Source organism: Peromyscus leucopus, chromosome 4, assembly GCF_004664715.2.
Source record: "Peromyscus leucopus breed LL Stock chromosome 4, UCI_PerLeu_2.1, whole genome shotgun sequence".
NCBI classification, from domain to species: Eukaryota; Metazoa; Chordata; class Mammalia; order Rodentia; family Cricetidae; genus Peromyscus; species Peromyscus leucopus.
Window position 1 is genome coordinate 92,353,639 of NC_051066.1, and position 16,834 is coordinate 92,370,472.

General features: G+C 38.8%; 1 pseudogene; it reads left to right on the forward strand.

Moving 5' to 3' along the window:
• LOC114697534 overlaps positions 1-8,505 on the forward strand; it is a 75,820-nt pseudogene extending 67,315 nt beyond the window's left edge.
• The last annotated feature ends 8,329 nt before the right edge of the window (positions 8,506-16,834 follow it).

Here is a 16,834-nt window from a genome sequence, read left to right on the forward strand (position 1 = left end):
GTTGTCTGCTTCAGAGTTATCTTAATGGCGGATCCTTTTCTACAACAGAGAAGCTACCTTTTCAAAAGGACTGGACAGTTGCCCTGTTGAACTATAAAGTCTAGAATGTTACCTTACTTATAGCTACCAAATTTAGCTGCCATGTTTATAAATTCTTCCAGAAGACACAAGATTGTGTGGTAAGACACAAAGAGCCTTATTTCTCAGTACAGTGTAGTAGCATGACCTTCATTTTCATGTTGGTTTCCTTGTTTTCTAAAACATCAGGTTGGTGTTTGCTCAGGATGTACAAAGTAGGCTTGCGTTATAGAGCTTAGAGCTATAGAGGACTAGTTCTCACAGTACTTGCAGGAGCTATGCAAGCTGCCAAGGGAGAAAAGTACTCAGTAGACATACCCAGTTGTGACACCCCCATAATGATGTTAATATTCGGAAAGATGCAATAGTGGTGCTTGTATTCAGTGAGTGACCAACAGTCGTCTAGTTGGACATTGGGTCCACTGAGTAGGAGGGGAGTTGGCCAACTCTCTGTGGCTGGTAAAGGTCACAGGCCCTAGAGAAGAACCCCCTACTGCCACTTTCCTAAACCAGTTTAATTTCTGACTGTATTTTAAATACTTACTCTTATACCCACAGATAAAAGGCTTGGGGAACATGGAAGAAAGATTAAAGAGCCAGAAAACTAGGACAACTGCTGTGAGATAGTGTCTTCTCTATATGAGAGAGAAGCTGCAGCTGTGAAAAGTCAACAATATGGCTGCCTAAGCAAGACCTGAAAACTGAACACCAGTTGGTATGCCAGCATAGGGGAGTTCTCACAAGGACTCACTCCTCGATGAAGAGCTGTAGGCAGTTAATGGCTCCTGAGAGAAGGAGAGTTCAGGAACAAGCCCCTGCTGAGCTAATCCCAAACACATGAGAAGTATCAAAGGGACTCAGCTGGTTGTATTTCTAAATTTATGTGTATATATTTAACAATAACAATTAAGGAATAAGAGACCATGAATTTGAGAGGGAGTAGCAGAGGACACAGAACGAGTTGGAAGGAGAAGAGAAGAAAATAATCTAAATGTATCTAGAAATTTATATGAAATGCTAAAAATTAAAACAGAACCTTAAACTTCAGGAAGTCAAGACTGTAACCGGCCTGACTGTTTTACTTACGTCTTCCTTTCTCTGGGTACTAAATAGTCCTGCCTTCAGAGAGAGAGAGCATTTTCTCTTTCAGGGGATTCCCTGTGCATATATCCTTAAAAAGGTCCGAAACAAAGGTGGACAAACATATATCCAGGAGATTTGCAGAAGGGAGCTCTGTGGGAAAGTGTCCCCAATACTAGCTTTGAGTCTTCCCTCCAGAAATGCTTACAGACGTTGTCACTGTTTTTCTTTGGCTCCTTTAGTGTTCCATGGGCTGTTTAAATGGTTTGTATAGATAAGTACATTGTTTGAAAATGATAATACTCAGTGAAGGCTTAGTTCAACCAACTGGCATGAAAGTCATTATAGCTGCTTTTCTTACCATGAACAAGATAATGTTTATGAATTGAGGTCATGATCAGAGGTTTGTGAAATGTAGGAGCACCCTAGAAGCCACCACACAACCCAGAAGCATTCCAGCCTGCTCCTTACCTTTACCCCTGTTACTTTGGTTTTCATGTGCTTAGTGTTCTGCTTTTCTGAATCTCTACACTTTGTCTTTTTCTTCTGACAGGCTTGATGCTTTTCTCCAGCTATTTGCATGTGTCAGTTTCTTAGGGAGTGCATAGGTGGGTTTTTGATGTTGGTGTGCAGTAAAAGACTCCATGACAAATTGGTCCAGCCCTTCTTAAACTTTCCCCTCTAGCAACCCTCCTTAGCATAAGAAATTTTTGTGTGACCATGGGTATGTATGGATATAAAATAGGTATACAAATGATAACTTTTAAGTCGACTTTAAAACAGCTCCTTGGCAGCATTTAAATTTACCAGAGACAAATGCAACATGTGCACTAATAAGATTTTTACATAAATAAACCAGTGATTTGTGGTGAAGAGCATTGGTTGCTCTTCCAGTGGACCCCAGTCCTCTTCCCAGAACCCATATAGGACCCACAACTGTAACTCCAGTTCCAGGGGATCCAGTGCCCTGTTCTAGCCTCTACAGGCACCAGGCACATACATGATGCATAAACATATATATAGACAAAACACTTATAAACATAAAATTAAAAATTAAACCTTGCCTCAGGTGCAATATTTAGTACTGCAAAACATTGTGTGTCTTAAAAAAAATTCTGAATTGATCAATATTTTGATTTATTACTGTCAATGCTGAGAATGTCACTTCTCACAAATACAAAATAGCAGGTATATGTTTAGAGCCATTTCAGAAATTTGCAGGTAAATCTCCTAATCAATCCTTTACCAAAATTTGACTTTTTTCTAAGTCAGCAACTTTTGAAATAAAATACTGTTAGCGTACAGTCTAAAGATGGAGTGCTGGTACATGCTGAGGAATGGCAGCAGGAAAATAATAAAGCCCATTTCACAGTTAAACCACTGTGACACTGTAAGTGCAGGAAGCCTTTTGTGTACAGTAAGGAGACTGCCGTTCATACACAGTCTTCGTTCTAAGCCAGAACGTTTCAGGCAGGGTTCCTAGGTGTGAACTGCAGACGTGTACCATGCAGTGTCGCCTTGTGTGTATTTAGACTCAGGCTGCGGAGAAGTGGTAACGTGGTAAGTGCTGTCAGAATCACCCCAGACTGATGAGGTTTGATTTTGAATTCATTTTTTTTTTGGGGGTCTGGTTGTATCCTTGGAAACCCCCAGCTGTTTCCTTTTTAATTTTATTATTTCGAATTCCACATTATTTCAAATATGTGACCTCATGAGGTCACTACTCAGTTTAAGAAGATGCAAGTTAGACTACATAAGTAATGTATGCTTTGTGCATAGGAGTGTATATTGATCAATACAAATTCCAGTAATTGGAAATAGCTGTTATTGTTGATAAATTATTTAAGAACATGCTGTCATATCAAACCTCATATTGAGTAGTAAACTAAATGTTATTTTTGCTGTGTGCTCTGAATGCTAGTCCTTTTTGAGGTTTGTCTGTGGCTCCTGTGTGTGTGTGTGTGTGTGTGTGTGTGTGTGTGTGTGTGTGTTGTTGTTGTTGTTGTTATTTTAATAAACAAGGATTTTAACTTTTAATGTAGTATCAGTGTTGTATTGTTGGTGTTAATTAGTAAATTCCTCTCGTACTTATCTTGCCATTTTCCTCCCTGTTGTGAAAGTTTTGTGACTTTTGTCCTTAACACAGCTCGATATGTTTTCTTCTTTAGTGGAGCTCCAGTTGTTTTTATTTCCTGCATAGAACTGATTTATTAGAACCTCCCCTATTGGTGCACAGTGCTGTGTGTCACATACAGAAAGTCCCTGTATTGGAGCCTTTCCTGCTGGTTCATAGTGTCCTGAGTGTCACATACCAAGCTTACCTGTATGTCTGGGTCTGTTTCTAGTGTTTCTGATAAGATCTGTTACCATTTTGTCTGTTTCTGTACCACATTGTCATCTTTAGATTCCATCTCTGTAAGAAATGTTAATGTTCAGCAAGTGTCCTAACTTAGCAGCTTGTTCAGTTTGTTTGATTTAAAAAGAAAACTTTGTGTTTTATATTTGAGTTGTTTTGAATCAGTGCATTAGCTTAGGGAGGCTTTGGTGTCAATCGTGAAGATGGTACATCCTTCTATATAGTTCTTCCTCTGTTTCTCTTAATTTTATATTTTCTTCAAGAAAAGGGATTGTATGTCAGATTTACTCTTTTGTACTATTTTGTTGCCATTATGAGTAGAATGCCATTATGAGTAGAATCCTTTTAAGAAGTATCTTCTGGCTTTTGAGCTGATAAATTATCCTAAAGATAATAGAAATACCATGTATTCCCAGTGTTTTCAAAAGCAGCACTTAATTGCAGTGTCTCTTTTAACACCTTTGTTAAATGAGTGTAAAACCAGTATTGTCCATTTGTCTCTTTACTTACAGGTCACGGGGGAACAGTATCCATTAACTTGGATAGTTGCAGAATGTGTATGTGTTTATATGGGGTGTGTATATGTGATTTTTGAGATAGTAAAATAGAGATATAAGAGAAAATGGACATTTTTACTTTGTAAAGTCTATTCCTAGAGCAAAATAAAACAACTATTACAGGAAGTTTGGGTTTTTTTTTTTTTTCTTCTAGCACCGTAGATTGAAACCAGGGCTTTGTACGTGCTAGGCAAATGTGTTACCCCAGAGCTATAACCCTTGGCCATTAAGACTACGTACTTTTTAACTTAAGGTCATTATATTAAGTCAAGAAGTTTTCCTCTTACTTCCTTCTCTGTAATGTTCCCCTATTTATAATAGTTTAACAAATAGTTTATTCTCTGTTTCCTTCATGGAGTCTTACCAGAACTTTTAATCCATATTCGTCTCTTTTCCTGTTAATTCCTGAATTCTTATATGTTCTACATATAAACCTCATACTTCATATAGAACACATGTGTGTTGCTGTTTTCAAATGATACTTTAATTATTAAGTGTTAGCAGGGTTTAGATCAGAATGTTTCAGTAAAACAATAAAAAGAATACAGAATGACTGAAATACTGATGATGATTAACATGGAAGTTCATTATATTCTTTACTTTTTATGTCTAATTTTACTATAAAAATTCTAAAAGTAAACTGATAAAATTTTAACCACAATCTATTGAGTTTTCATGTTCTTTACAACTCAAGCTAAGAAATCTTATCAGGACATTAACTGCCCTCATTTTTTTAAAAACATAATTCATATACCATAAAAATCTCTCCTGTTAGTGTATTTAAGTTTGGTTTTAATATATTTACAAGATTGTACAGTCACTCTATACTCCATTCCATAATATTTCTATTACTCCAAAAACCCATTGTGATTATTGTGCCTTGCCCCTCCCATTTTTGTTGTTTTGACAGGATTTTTACTTTGTAGCCCAGGCTAGACTAGAACTGTAATTTTCTAGTCCAGGTTATCCTTAAGCTCTAGTGATCTTCCTTTCTCAGCCTCCTGAGTGCTGAGATTACAGGCATGGGTTACCATACCTATCTTCTGTGTTATTTGGTTTGCGGTGGTAGGGTTTTTTTTTTTTGGGGGGCGGGCAAGGGATAGTTTGGTGCAAGATATTACTTGCTAAATTGGGATTTTAAAATGCATTTTACAACAACAGAATATTCTTTTCCAAGAGTAAAATGGGGAGGAAGTTGATTCTGCTTTTTCATTCCTTTTATTTTTTAAAGATTTATTTTGTGTGTATGAATGTTTTACCTGCATGTGTGATGCACAATGCATACATGCATAGCAAACATACATGTGTGGTTCCTGTGGAGGCCAGAAAACAGCTTGGATCCCTAGGAGCTGAGTTACAAATGGCTTTGAACCATCGTGTGGGTGCTGGGAACCAAATCCAAAGTCCTCTGTAAGAGTAGCAAGTATTCTTAACTGCTAAACTATCTCTCTAGCCTGATTCTGCTTTTTATCCAAACAGCTTTTTGGTGTGTGCGGTGGTGAGAGGCTGGTTAGGCATGATTTTACAACTTATCAGGTGTAAAGGCTTGAAATGTATGTTGTACTTGGTTTTGTTTAAAGTAAGAAATTTATACTGCTGTCACTTAAAATAGAAATTATTGGAATTTTAGATGCCGTTCAGTCAGCAAGGCCTGGACATTCAGAGCCGAAGTATGGAATATGTACAGAGGCAAATATATTAAGGAGTGTGGGAGCCTAAAGTCCCAAAATAGGGTAAGTAATGGTCATTTGTCTCTTGGCCTGAAATGCAGCAGCTCAGCATCCAATTTCCACTAATTTCCACTTGAGTGAAATATACATGGGATTTACTCAGTATGTATCTGCTGTGTCTTTATACGTAGGCTCTATTCAGCCTGAGTGGCTTTTGACCTCTGCATCAATCAGAGTAGGACAAAACAGGAACTCATGTTGTTAATTTATGCACTGCATCCTTCACTTTATACTCTGGCCTTCACGTGCCCTTCTCACATAGAGAATAATAATAGCACCTGCATCCAGGGGTCCAGAAGGCTTGTCCCACTCCAACATGTACTCTAATTCCCAAGTCTTAAACTATCATTTCAACAAAGTGTAGATAACCCCTGGGAAATGATTTCATCTTGAGACAAAATTCCTCTCCAGCTGTGATCCTGTGGAACCAGACAGAAGATAGCTTCTAGAATACAGTGTTAGGAAACAGTGTAGAGTAGAAAATAGACAGTCCCATTACAGAAAACTGAGAAACTGAAATGGAAGATGCCATAGTTCATCCTAAGGGAGTCCAAACCCTAATAAGAAGAATTTAGTTCCATTTTAGGACTTGGAATTAATCATCTTTGGTTTTGTGGGTTGTTTCTTCTTGCCCTCTTGAGTTGGTGATCCTCCCTGCTTCCTCCTCACCCCTAGTATCAGTATTGACATCAGGGTCCTAGAATACCATAGCATGGCCTACTGCAATAAAAAGATTAGCCTTCCCTCTTGAACTGTGGGAACATGTCTCAGCGCCTACCTCCAGAGTCAGGCTTCTTTACTGGAAGGATGGACTATGCCTGTAGCCACACAGTGCTCTTGGCCTGTTTTGCAGAGACCCAGAGATGAAACCTTCTGTCTTCATCCTGTACTACCTGCTTAGTCCATGTTGGCAGCACTTTGCCTTATCCAGCCGTGTGCCGGGTATCCTCTCCACTTCCCCATTGTTTGCAATAAAAGTGCGCTGAGAATTATCCAAAGTTTTAGTTTCACTTGCTTAGAAGTCCTTTATTGTGTGTGCAAGCACAACCGCCCACACACCTGCCATACACACACGGTATTGTAACAGAAGAAAACTGTGCCACACTTTGAGCACTTCTGCTCAGTATTGTTACTTCCAAGTTCTACCTTCCAAGTGTACCAAACCTGATTGATCTCGTCACTTACATTTTCTTTCTCCCAGTGTCCAGTAGCACGTTCTTGTTTCTGTCCTAGTCCTCACCAGCAGGCCCTTATAGGCCATTTTCTACTAGTAGTTTCTGAGGCTCTGACATGTGTCATAAAACATTTCTAGTCAGGAATCATTACCTGTTTATGTTTTTAAAGATACTACAATGGCAGCCAGCTCTATGGCACTTAAAAAAAAAAAAAATGTAAAATAGAACCAGTAGGTGGACCTTTTAAGGAATTGGCTTTTACAGTAAATGGGATATAAATCCAAAATCTAGTCCAGGTCTCATGGCACAGACCTATAAGCCCAGCTACACAAGAGGCTGAGGCAAGAGGAATGAGAACACAAGACCAGCCTAGATAGCTTAGTGAGGTCCTGTAACAAGATACAAAGTGCAAAGAACTAGTTGGTGTAACTCAATGGTAGAGTGCTTGCCTAGCAGGCACAAGATCCTAGGCTTAATCTCCAGTACTGGAGAGAAATAATAACCCAACATCTACAGATAAGCCATTGGTTTGGGAGATGGAGGAAAACTGGAGCCTGAGTACAAAGGCTCCCTGCTGGCAGAACTTCATCTTGCCATGCCAGAGAGACAGTTCAGTTTTAGGTATTATCTGATTAGATATGGTCCACCAGTTGAAGTGTTGATCTCATCTAAAACTTTTCACAGAGCTCCTTGAATGAATCCCTAGATAGGGTCGCTTCATCAAATTGACATAAAATTAACTGTCATAGTCCTTTCTGCAATTTTTATCTTGTCTAGGTCCCTTTGAAGTCAATCAGACACGTCAGCTTTCAAGATGAGGATGAAATTGTCAGAATAAAATCCTCGAGATATCTTAATACGTCGGTATGCAGACTACAGACATCCGGACATGTGGAAAAATGACTTGGAGAGAGACGATACTGACTCCAATATTCCATTTTCTAAACAAGACAGTAAAAAATCAGACTATCTCTACCACTGTGAGATGAAACTAAGTTAAGTTCCCTGAAAGACTCTGTGGTATTTAAGACACAGCCTCCCTCGTTAAAATTTAAGTCGAAACGAAGAAAAGAGGATGGGGAACGTTCTCGCTGCGTGTACTGCCAGGAAAGGTTTAATCATGAAGAAAATGCAGGGGAAAATGCCAGGATGCTCCAGATCCTGTTAAAAGATGCATATATCAAGTTAGTTGCATGCTCTGTGCAGAGAGCATGCTGTATCATTGTATGTCAGACTCAGAGGGAGACTTTTCTGACCCTTGTTCATGTGACACTAGTGATGACAAGTTCTGCTAAGATGGTTAGCCCTGGTAGCTCTGTCCTTCATTGTACCATGTATGTGCTGCTACGTCCCTTTGAGAATGTGCCATCGGTGTGGTGAGGCGTGTGGGTGCTGTGGTGGGAAACATAAGGCTGCTGGGTGAAGCAGTCCAGGGCCAACACGAGCTTAAAATCTTCATCTCCAGGAATTAGCTAACTTGGATTTGTGGAAGCTGTTGGCAAGCAGTATGGAATCTTGCCTGGTATTGGGGGCCATGCTTGGAGGAAGCAGAACTCGTCAGTTCTTGTGATTTACAGATGCCAGCCGTGCCGATGTTTCCCTGAGTGCATGGCATGTTCTGGGACAGATCATAGAGCATTTGCAGAAGAAAGTCATTTCTGGTTATTGACTACAACAGGTCAACATATATTATGATCCAACTAAAAGGGATTAATTTTGGCATTTTTATATTTATGCACTAGGTGACGGGACTTTTAAAGATACGAATTTTTTAGGACATTAACTAAAAAGTGCACTAAGAGACAGTTGATTTCAGTACAGAAAAGTTAATACTTGGAAATTAAAAGAGAAAACAAGTACAACTAAATCATTTATTAGTTGTTTTTTGAAAGCAGTTTTATGTATAAATAACAAATGTTTATATTTAACTAAATGTAAGGTACGAACTATGACATATTAAACTTTTCTTGCCCTTCCTAGTTCTGAGGTAGATGTGCATATATCTACCACCACATTCCATGTAGTTTGAGTATTTAACTCATCTAGTTAATAATGTTTGTATCCATGTGAAAGATTTGATATGTTCATCCTCATTTTTCTTTGGCTGCAGTTTATATTGAGTTATTATCTGTACATTCTGGAACTCTAAACTCTTTAAAATACTCTAATAGCCTTGAGTGACCAACTTTTTTTTTTTTTTTAAGCACAGATGTAATTGTCTAATGTTCTGATGGAAACGTAACACTTATTTTTATATCAAGAGACTGAGTAACTATAGAAGGGAAAGCGAGGGTTTTTAGTTGTTCTGTTTTTGTGGTATTCATCCAGCAAGTTGTTTTCTTTCAGAGTTTCCTCCTTCAAAAAAAACTTAACCTTGTTCATAAGGTTTTACAAGGCAGGAGCATTAACTGGATAGTTAGTGTGAAGCAGTTTCTTCTTGAGTCTCTATCATTCTGCTAAACCGGAATGTACACAGCTGTTTCACTGATTTTTTTTTTAAGCTTAATCCTCTGTGTGTATTATTACATAACAATAACATTTTTCAGCTGCATTTTATTTCAGCTAGCCAGGAGCAAAGTTTACTTTGCATTAAAATGTATGCAGAACTCTTCCAGGAAAGTATTTAATCCGCCATTGTGAATGGAAGATCTTGTTCATCAGATCTTGTCATCACATCCTGTTGCAGAGCATTTGTATTATGGGATGTTTGATTTACAGAATGGTATGGTATGTTTCAACAAACCATTTAAAAGTGTTTTGGGGTCAAATTATCTTTTTTTAAAAATGTTACTTTAAAATTCTAACCATCTGGGGATTCTTTGAAATATTCCCTTGACACTTGAGCAGTGTGTGCCTTTTTTTCCCTTTGCTTACAGTTTCTGAAGTGATAGAAAATCACACAGGTTTTCAGTGTCATTTCTGTACCATTACTTTATGTGTCACGCTTCAGCTTGTGTTAGCTTTCTTCTTTTGCCCAGAATCAAACTGAGCAATGTATATATAACACTATCTGTCTGTAAGATACTTTTTTTAAGAAAGCATTTATATTTATATGACAGCTTGAACTGACAACATTATGTATATAGATCATCTTGAAGTATTATTTCACATTGAAAAGAAGAAAATATATTGATAACTATAGATGTTATGAAGAAGAGGTTATTTCTAGTTTTGTACTAAAATCAATTGGATGAACTAAATCCAAAACCGGACACTGTAGCAGCAATTTTAAGTCTTATTTTTACTGTTTCTATATTTGGAGGCTGCTACACAGATGATCTTCATCCCTGACATTTTCAGATAACTTGGTTTCCTAGAGCAGACTGTTAACTTTAAAATTCCTTTTTATTGTTGAAATAGAAATACTGGTTTTCTTTCTGAATGAATATTCATATTTGTAAGTATGGAGTTTATAATTTCAGGTTGGAGCAAGGTGTGAATAACTGAAGAAAATAACTTGCTGGCTATGTAGGAAATGCGTGGAAATGAACTGTGTATATACTTCGGGGAATGAACAAAATTAATCATTTTTCTGTTAAGCACTAGTCACTATAGTGCATCTCCTGGTTCTCTACTGTATTTTATATGCAACATACATGCTTTAATATTTTAATGTTTGTGCATTAATTATTTTCAGTTTGTTTAACCACTTTGCTGCTAAGATTTTGCCATCCTGTTCTCATTTTTTTCCTTTACAGTTTTAAACATTTCTCTTCATTAAAACTATGGTAATGAAATGGTTTTTTTTTCCACCTTGGATTTTTGTAATTAGCATATATGAATTCAAACCAGTCCAGAAAAGTAGCTGATGATATAGTAGTATTGAGTCCCTATGTAAATCAGTTGGGCAGTTTAATACAATTCCCAAGCACCGTAGAGGTGGATTTGGGAATGATTTCTCATTCGCTGTACAGATTTGGCACTGCCATTGGGCGTTTCCTTTAAAACTCCCCTTGTGTCTAAAGTTTAAGCAGATGGCTCAACAAAACTGTTAGAGTAAAAGTAAATTTCGAAAATCATCAGAATGGCGTGACCAGAAAGAATTCTGCCTGGTGGGCTCGTTTGCTCAGAATCAGTAGTTCTCAAGTGATTCTTGTGGCTTCACGGGAAGCCTTTGATTTGTTGAGCAGGAATACTTGTGGAGTCCCAGTGCCACCTGCTGGATGATTTTAGACCAGCGCCAAGAGATGGAGATGGTGTCTGCCCTGTAAAGGGCTGTTCAGAGGGTGGCCCACTGCCTACCAGAGAAACCAGGGGTAAGGAACAGCTCAAAGGAATGTAAATAAATCTTTCCTCAAATGCATTTTTTGGTTGCTGGAAGATTTTAAGCACTTTTTTCTTACATATCCTATTTTAAAATATTTATTGAAACTTGGAACTGGCAGTCAAACTTATGTATGTACTGAAGCAGTTATACAACCAGTTCCTTTAACTGAGAAGCCATTACCAAAATGGTATTCCTATTTTCTTCCCAGTGCCAGTCAGGGAGAATTTTTAAAAAATAAACATAATTGCCTGTATTTTCTCATGACAACTCCAGAGAGTGTGTGTGTTTTCTAAGTAGATGATGATGATGATAAGACAGGGCTTAAATTTAAAGGGAAAAACTTGAAACTACCTATTTCCATTGGTTATTCAGCAGTGCCTAAAATGAGCTTCTGAAATGATACAAATGCACTTTGAATTCATGTGTATAGTGCCAGCTAAGTCCTTGGGTGAGCTAGCTATCCTCTTCCTCTCCCTCTCCCTCTCCCCTTAATGAGTGGACAACAGGTATTTCTCATACTCCTGTCAGTCTTCAGAGTGAGAAAAGCATGTACTTTTCCTCTAAATGGGCAAGGTAGAGAGTTTTATGGGTCTTCTGTTGAAATTGAGTATCTGATTATATTTTGGAATGTGTAACTTCGATTAATGTTTTTTTAAAGTAATTTTAATTGTAGTCCAACAGTGTAATTGAGCAAGTGTAACCTTTCTCTGAAAAATAACTTGGAGAACCTTAGTTAACGGATAAAACCAATTCATCACTAAAATGTTGACTGGGCTTCCAGAATCACATTTCTAAGTATTAGGGAAAACACTAGGAAGTTGCTATAAATGATATGAGGGCCATGTGTGTTTTATGGTGAGTCAAACTAAAAATCTTAAGAACTTGCACACGCTGACAGAGATGATTTATACAAACCAAAAAGTGGGCGGGGAGGAAAGGAGAATTACAGGGGGCATCAAGGTCCCCGTGGCCTAGCAGCCTGACCATTAGAAACCTTTCAGTTGCTTTGGTATACTAACGTTACCCATTGTCCCAAAAGCTAGAATTGAAAAAGTTGTCAGTGTTTGAAAATTTTCAAAAATAATCTAGTCGAAAGCCTTTGTATAAAAGATACACAAGTTTTTGTGTGAACATTTCCAGTGTGTAGGATGTTTTGCTATTTCCTTGACCTCAGAAGTGCCTCACGTGTATATTTACCCCCACTAGGAGCCTAACTGCATCCTTTCTAACGAGCAGTGGAAGCCTGTTTAACTGCTGTCCTAATGCATCTCCCCACATAGAGTCAACTAGCTTGAGAGTTGTGAGTATATAATGTAAATATGCACATATGAGTTTGTAACTGCTTTTGTTCCATCATACCATGTAATTGGACTTATCAGATGGTAGACGATTTGTTTCAGTGATTTCCCTTCTCCTGGAATTACCTGATTAAACCAATCATGAAATTTTAAAAGGGCTTTTTCTTACTTCTTCAGAGCATATGCTATGTAAGATGGTAATCGCTAGAGAAGAAAGCAGGCAGGCTAAGCACCTTCATCTGAAGTGGGGTTTCATTCTTCAGAGTCATATTCTCTAACTGAAAGTTCACCTGCAGTTCGACTTCATGACCTCACCCTTGATCCAGAGAATTATTTAATTTACATAATTACTGGTTTGTACCCATGCTGCAGTTACTAGCTACCTTAAAGATGTGTGGCAAATGTTTAACAAACTATAAACGTGTGTGTGTGTGTGTGTGTGTGTACACGTACACTAACCACTTGGCCTTTGTATTACGTCAAAAACAAGGGGGAACTGTTAGGGCAGTATCAATTGTGATACTATCACGACACCAAAATAATGTTTTTAGGTTATTGTGTTTACAATTGTAGTCATTTGAAGAATGAACTATACCCAGATTGTACATGGTACAAAATCATGTTTGTTTATAGGCTTTGAGAAAGTTTTTTATGTTCACATAAGGTCAATACCAAGTATAAGAGCAGTTTTATATCAGTGAAGTTAAATTGGGTTCCTGTGATGCGATTAATATAGTGGCATATGCAATAATACTCCTTAAAGGAGCAACCAGATAGCTGAAGAGGTGGCTCACGGTTCAAGGTGCTTGCTTACTCTTCAGGTGACCTGAGTGGTTCCCAGCATCCACATCAGGCTGCTCAAACAATGACGTGTAATTCCAGTTCTAGGGATCTGATGCACTCTCTGATTATGGAGGAGACAGACAGACAGACAGACAGCAGACACACACACACACACAACACACACACACACACACACACACACACGGCATACGTTCATACAGACACATACCTGCACATAAATGATTAAAAATCTGTCAATGTCTGATAGTTGGAGTGAATTTAGTTAAAATTAATCGTTCTGAGATATGAGTTTTTAGATCTTTGAAATAAATGATAGTTCAAAACTCCATTTGTAATATTAAGTCTAACATGAATAACTAGAATGTTATTGTTCCATGAAGTACCCTATACCTGGTCACTTCTAATCCTTACTTAACTATAATGTATGGGTCCTTTTTCCTAAGAGGAGACTCTGGAGGTTAAGAAGTGCTGCTGAGGTCCCATGAGTGAACACCCTGGTCTGAACCCTTGTCTCTGACTCTAGAGTCCTGGTGCACTTTGTCTGTCTATGACAGGTTCAGACACACTTCGTAGGATTAAAAGGGTCATGTGAAATAAGTGTTCCCTCTAGAATTAGATCATGAGGCAGTTATTTTTTCTATTCCCCTTCATTCCTGGACCCCTGTTCAGCCCTCTAACTGAGGCATGGAGAGTCCCAGAAAAGTGGAACATGGAATTGCAGTGGTGCTCAGGGAATCCTTGAGGCCTGGCCACTTTGGCTGACCCTTATTTTAAAAGCTAGACATAGTCTAGTGTGGAATTACTCACTGGTGACATTTCCCTAGAGGGATTCTTTTTCACCAGAGCAATGGCAGATACTTTTTCTTGAGGCAGAAGAAAAACGGTGATCTCCAGTGAGTCCCTTATCACCCCTGAAAGAACGGTGAGCCATTTCTGTCATCTTTCCACAAGCCTGTCCTTGGAACCAGAGTAGAGTTGTGGGGCAGGGTTACTTAAACATGGCAAGATTACTGTCCCTCTTCCCTCAGAGCTGCTGGTTGTACTAAGGAAATAATTTTTAACAGTTAAGAGGCTATGCATGAGTAGGAAGGAAGGACAGGATCAATTGAAGATTGGTTTAACTTTATTTCCATTACTTATTAACTCATTGTCAGATTGGAACCATCAATTTGGTTTTTTTTAATGTTTGTTATATCTTAGATCTTTGTGTCCTCCATCTTCTTCCCTACTTTTTCCTGCTAAAAATAATTTTCAACTTAGTCTGTAGAGGTAGAATTTTAAAAAGGAATTTTAACACTATATAATATATATATATATATATATATATATATATATACACACACACACACACACACACACACACACACACACATACTACACAGCCACCTCTCTGTCCTTCTAAGGAAGGCCACAGCAATGCAAAACACACAGCTCTTATGCCAAAAGGAAAATGAGAGATTTATCTTAGCCAGGTCTGAGTGAACATAGCCTGGGAACATGGATTCAGGTTATCCTGAATGACACATTCTGCTGTGGAAATTATTGCATAAGCTTTTATGGTCACAGAACAAATGTTTAGTCATAAATGCAATCCCCACATACACTGGTGGGAACCTTGAACACGTGAATTGTAGTGGGAGGAAACCATTGCTAAAGGTCTCAGATGCTATCTGGTGGCATATTTTAGCTTCGGGTAGAATAATCTGCTAAATTAGTACATTGCAAAGGTTTTACCTGATACAGAGGAGGCATGATAAAGTTACTGAAGGAATTCAGGATAGCCCAAGGTAATTCTGATTCTCAGCCTGCAAAATTACGAGTCTCCATAATGACAAAGTTCTAGTCAGTTGTAGAGTCTATGACATGGATGTAGCTTTTTCAGGCAATGTCAGTTCATACCAAGAAGGCCTTTTGTGGGGAGTCGGTGTTTTTACTATGCCTTAAAATTTAAAAGAACAATGAATTCATGAACTTCCTGCTAGTTAGTAGATCTTGTTAAAGTATGAAAGCAACATGTTTACAAATGATGTGATGTGTTCTTGTAAGGAGAAATGGGGTTTAAGACCAGTTACTTAATGAGATGCTGAGAAAGTCATCGGATTTACTCGGGACACAGGGCTGTAAGGCACTCTTTAGACAAGTATACTCTGTGTAACAGGTCAAGGAAATGTAGAGATTTCTGCAAGGCCATTGAGTTGCATCATAATAGCCTTCCATTAAACCAGATGCTGAATTACCCAGGTGTGTCTCTTCCAGAAAGTTGAGGATGCTCCAGTTCTCAGTGATTGCCCTCATCCCTCAGACCTTTGTCCATGCTCTTCTCTGCCTCGATGGACCGCTGCACTGCTGCCATCCAGTTGGCCTAGTCATCACCCTGAGCCTTGCACTGAGATGGGAGTGGTGTAAAGCTCAAGTGTGCACAGCTCCCATCTCAGAATAAGGCTCGGGTGTGCACAGCTCCATCAGTACAGCCTCTGGTGTGCACCATTCCCATCGCATTCTAGGTTCAGGTGTTGTTGTTGTTGTGTTTTCCCTCCACTTACGTAAGTGCTTCTTCCATTCTTTCACCTCTGCCTTGTCCACGCTGAAACAATATTAAGATTTCAGAGGGAAGTCTATCAGGTTGGAGAGATGGATCAGGGGTTAAGAGCACTAGCTGCTCTTAAGCTAGTTTTGTTTCCCAGGACCCACATCAGGCAACGCACAACTTTCTCTAACTCCAGTTCCAGAGGATCTGACACCCTCTTCTGGCCTTTGTGGGCACCTGTACACATGTGCTACACACAGGCGCACACATAAATAAAACTAAATCCTTCCTGACTTCAGTATTAATGCCACTAAAAGAATTATGCTTTGAATGTTTCGAAGGTGACAGTAGAAAGTCAGGGTGAGCCTCTGTACCATGTTTGTGCAATGCCTTAGGAGCTAACAAAGAGGCTTCTGTTTGCTTCCTGGTCATAGTGCAACCTCAAGTCTATTGTGCTTAGCAAATGTGGGCACTCATCCATTACTTCCTGCAGCTTGATCTGCAATTGATTAAAGTTGTTTCCCTCTGGAGAGAGAAGGTTGTTAAAGTTTGTGTTTCTGAGAATGAGCTCACTGTCCTGAGCACAATAAGCAGGCACCCAACAACTAATCTATTGGTCTGGCCGACATATTATCGTAGAGACTTATCTCCTGAAGATCTGAAACCCTTTTCTTCCAGTGAATGGTTCTTTTCTTAGGCTTTTCATTTGTCCCCTGCTTGCTGGTTAATCTTGGTTGTCAGATTTACCATCTAGACTGAAAGGATCTAGAATCTCCATGGAAACAAACCTCTGGAGTATCTGTGAAGAGTTACCTAGATTAGAGTAACTGAGGTGGGAAGACCCACCCTAACTGAGTAGCACCCTTCCATGGTCTGGGGTCCCAGATTGTAAAAGGGGAAAGCTAGCATTTATTCATCCTCTACTTCCTGATGCAGAGAAAGTGTGGTCAGCTGGCACAAGC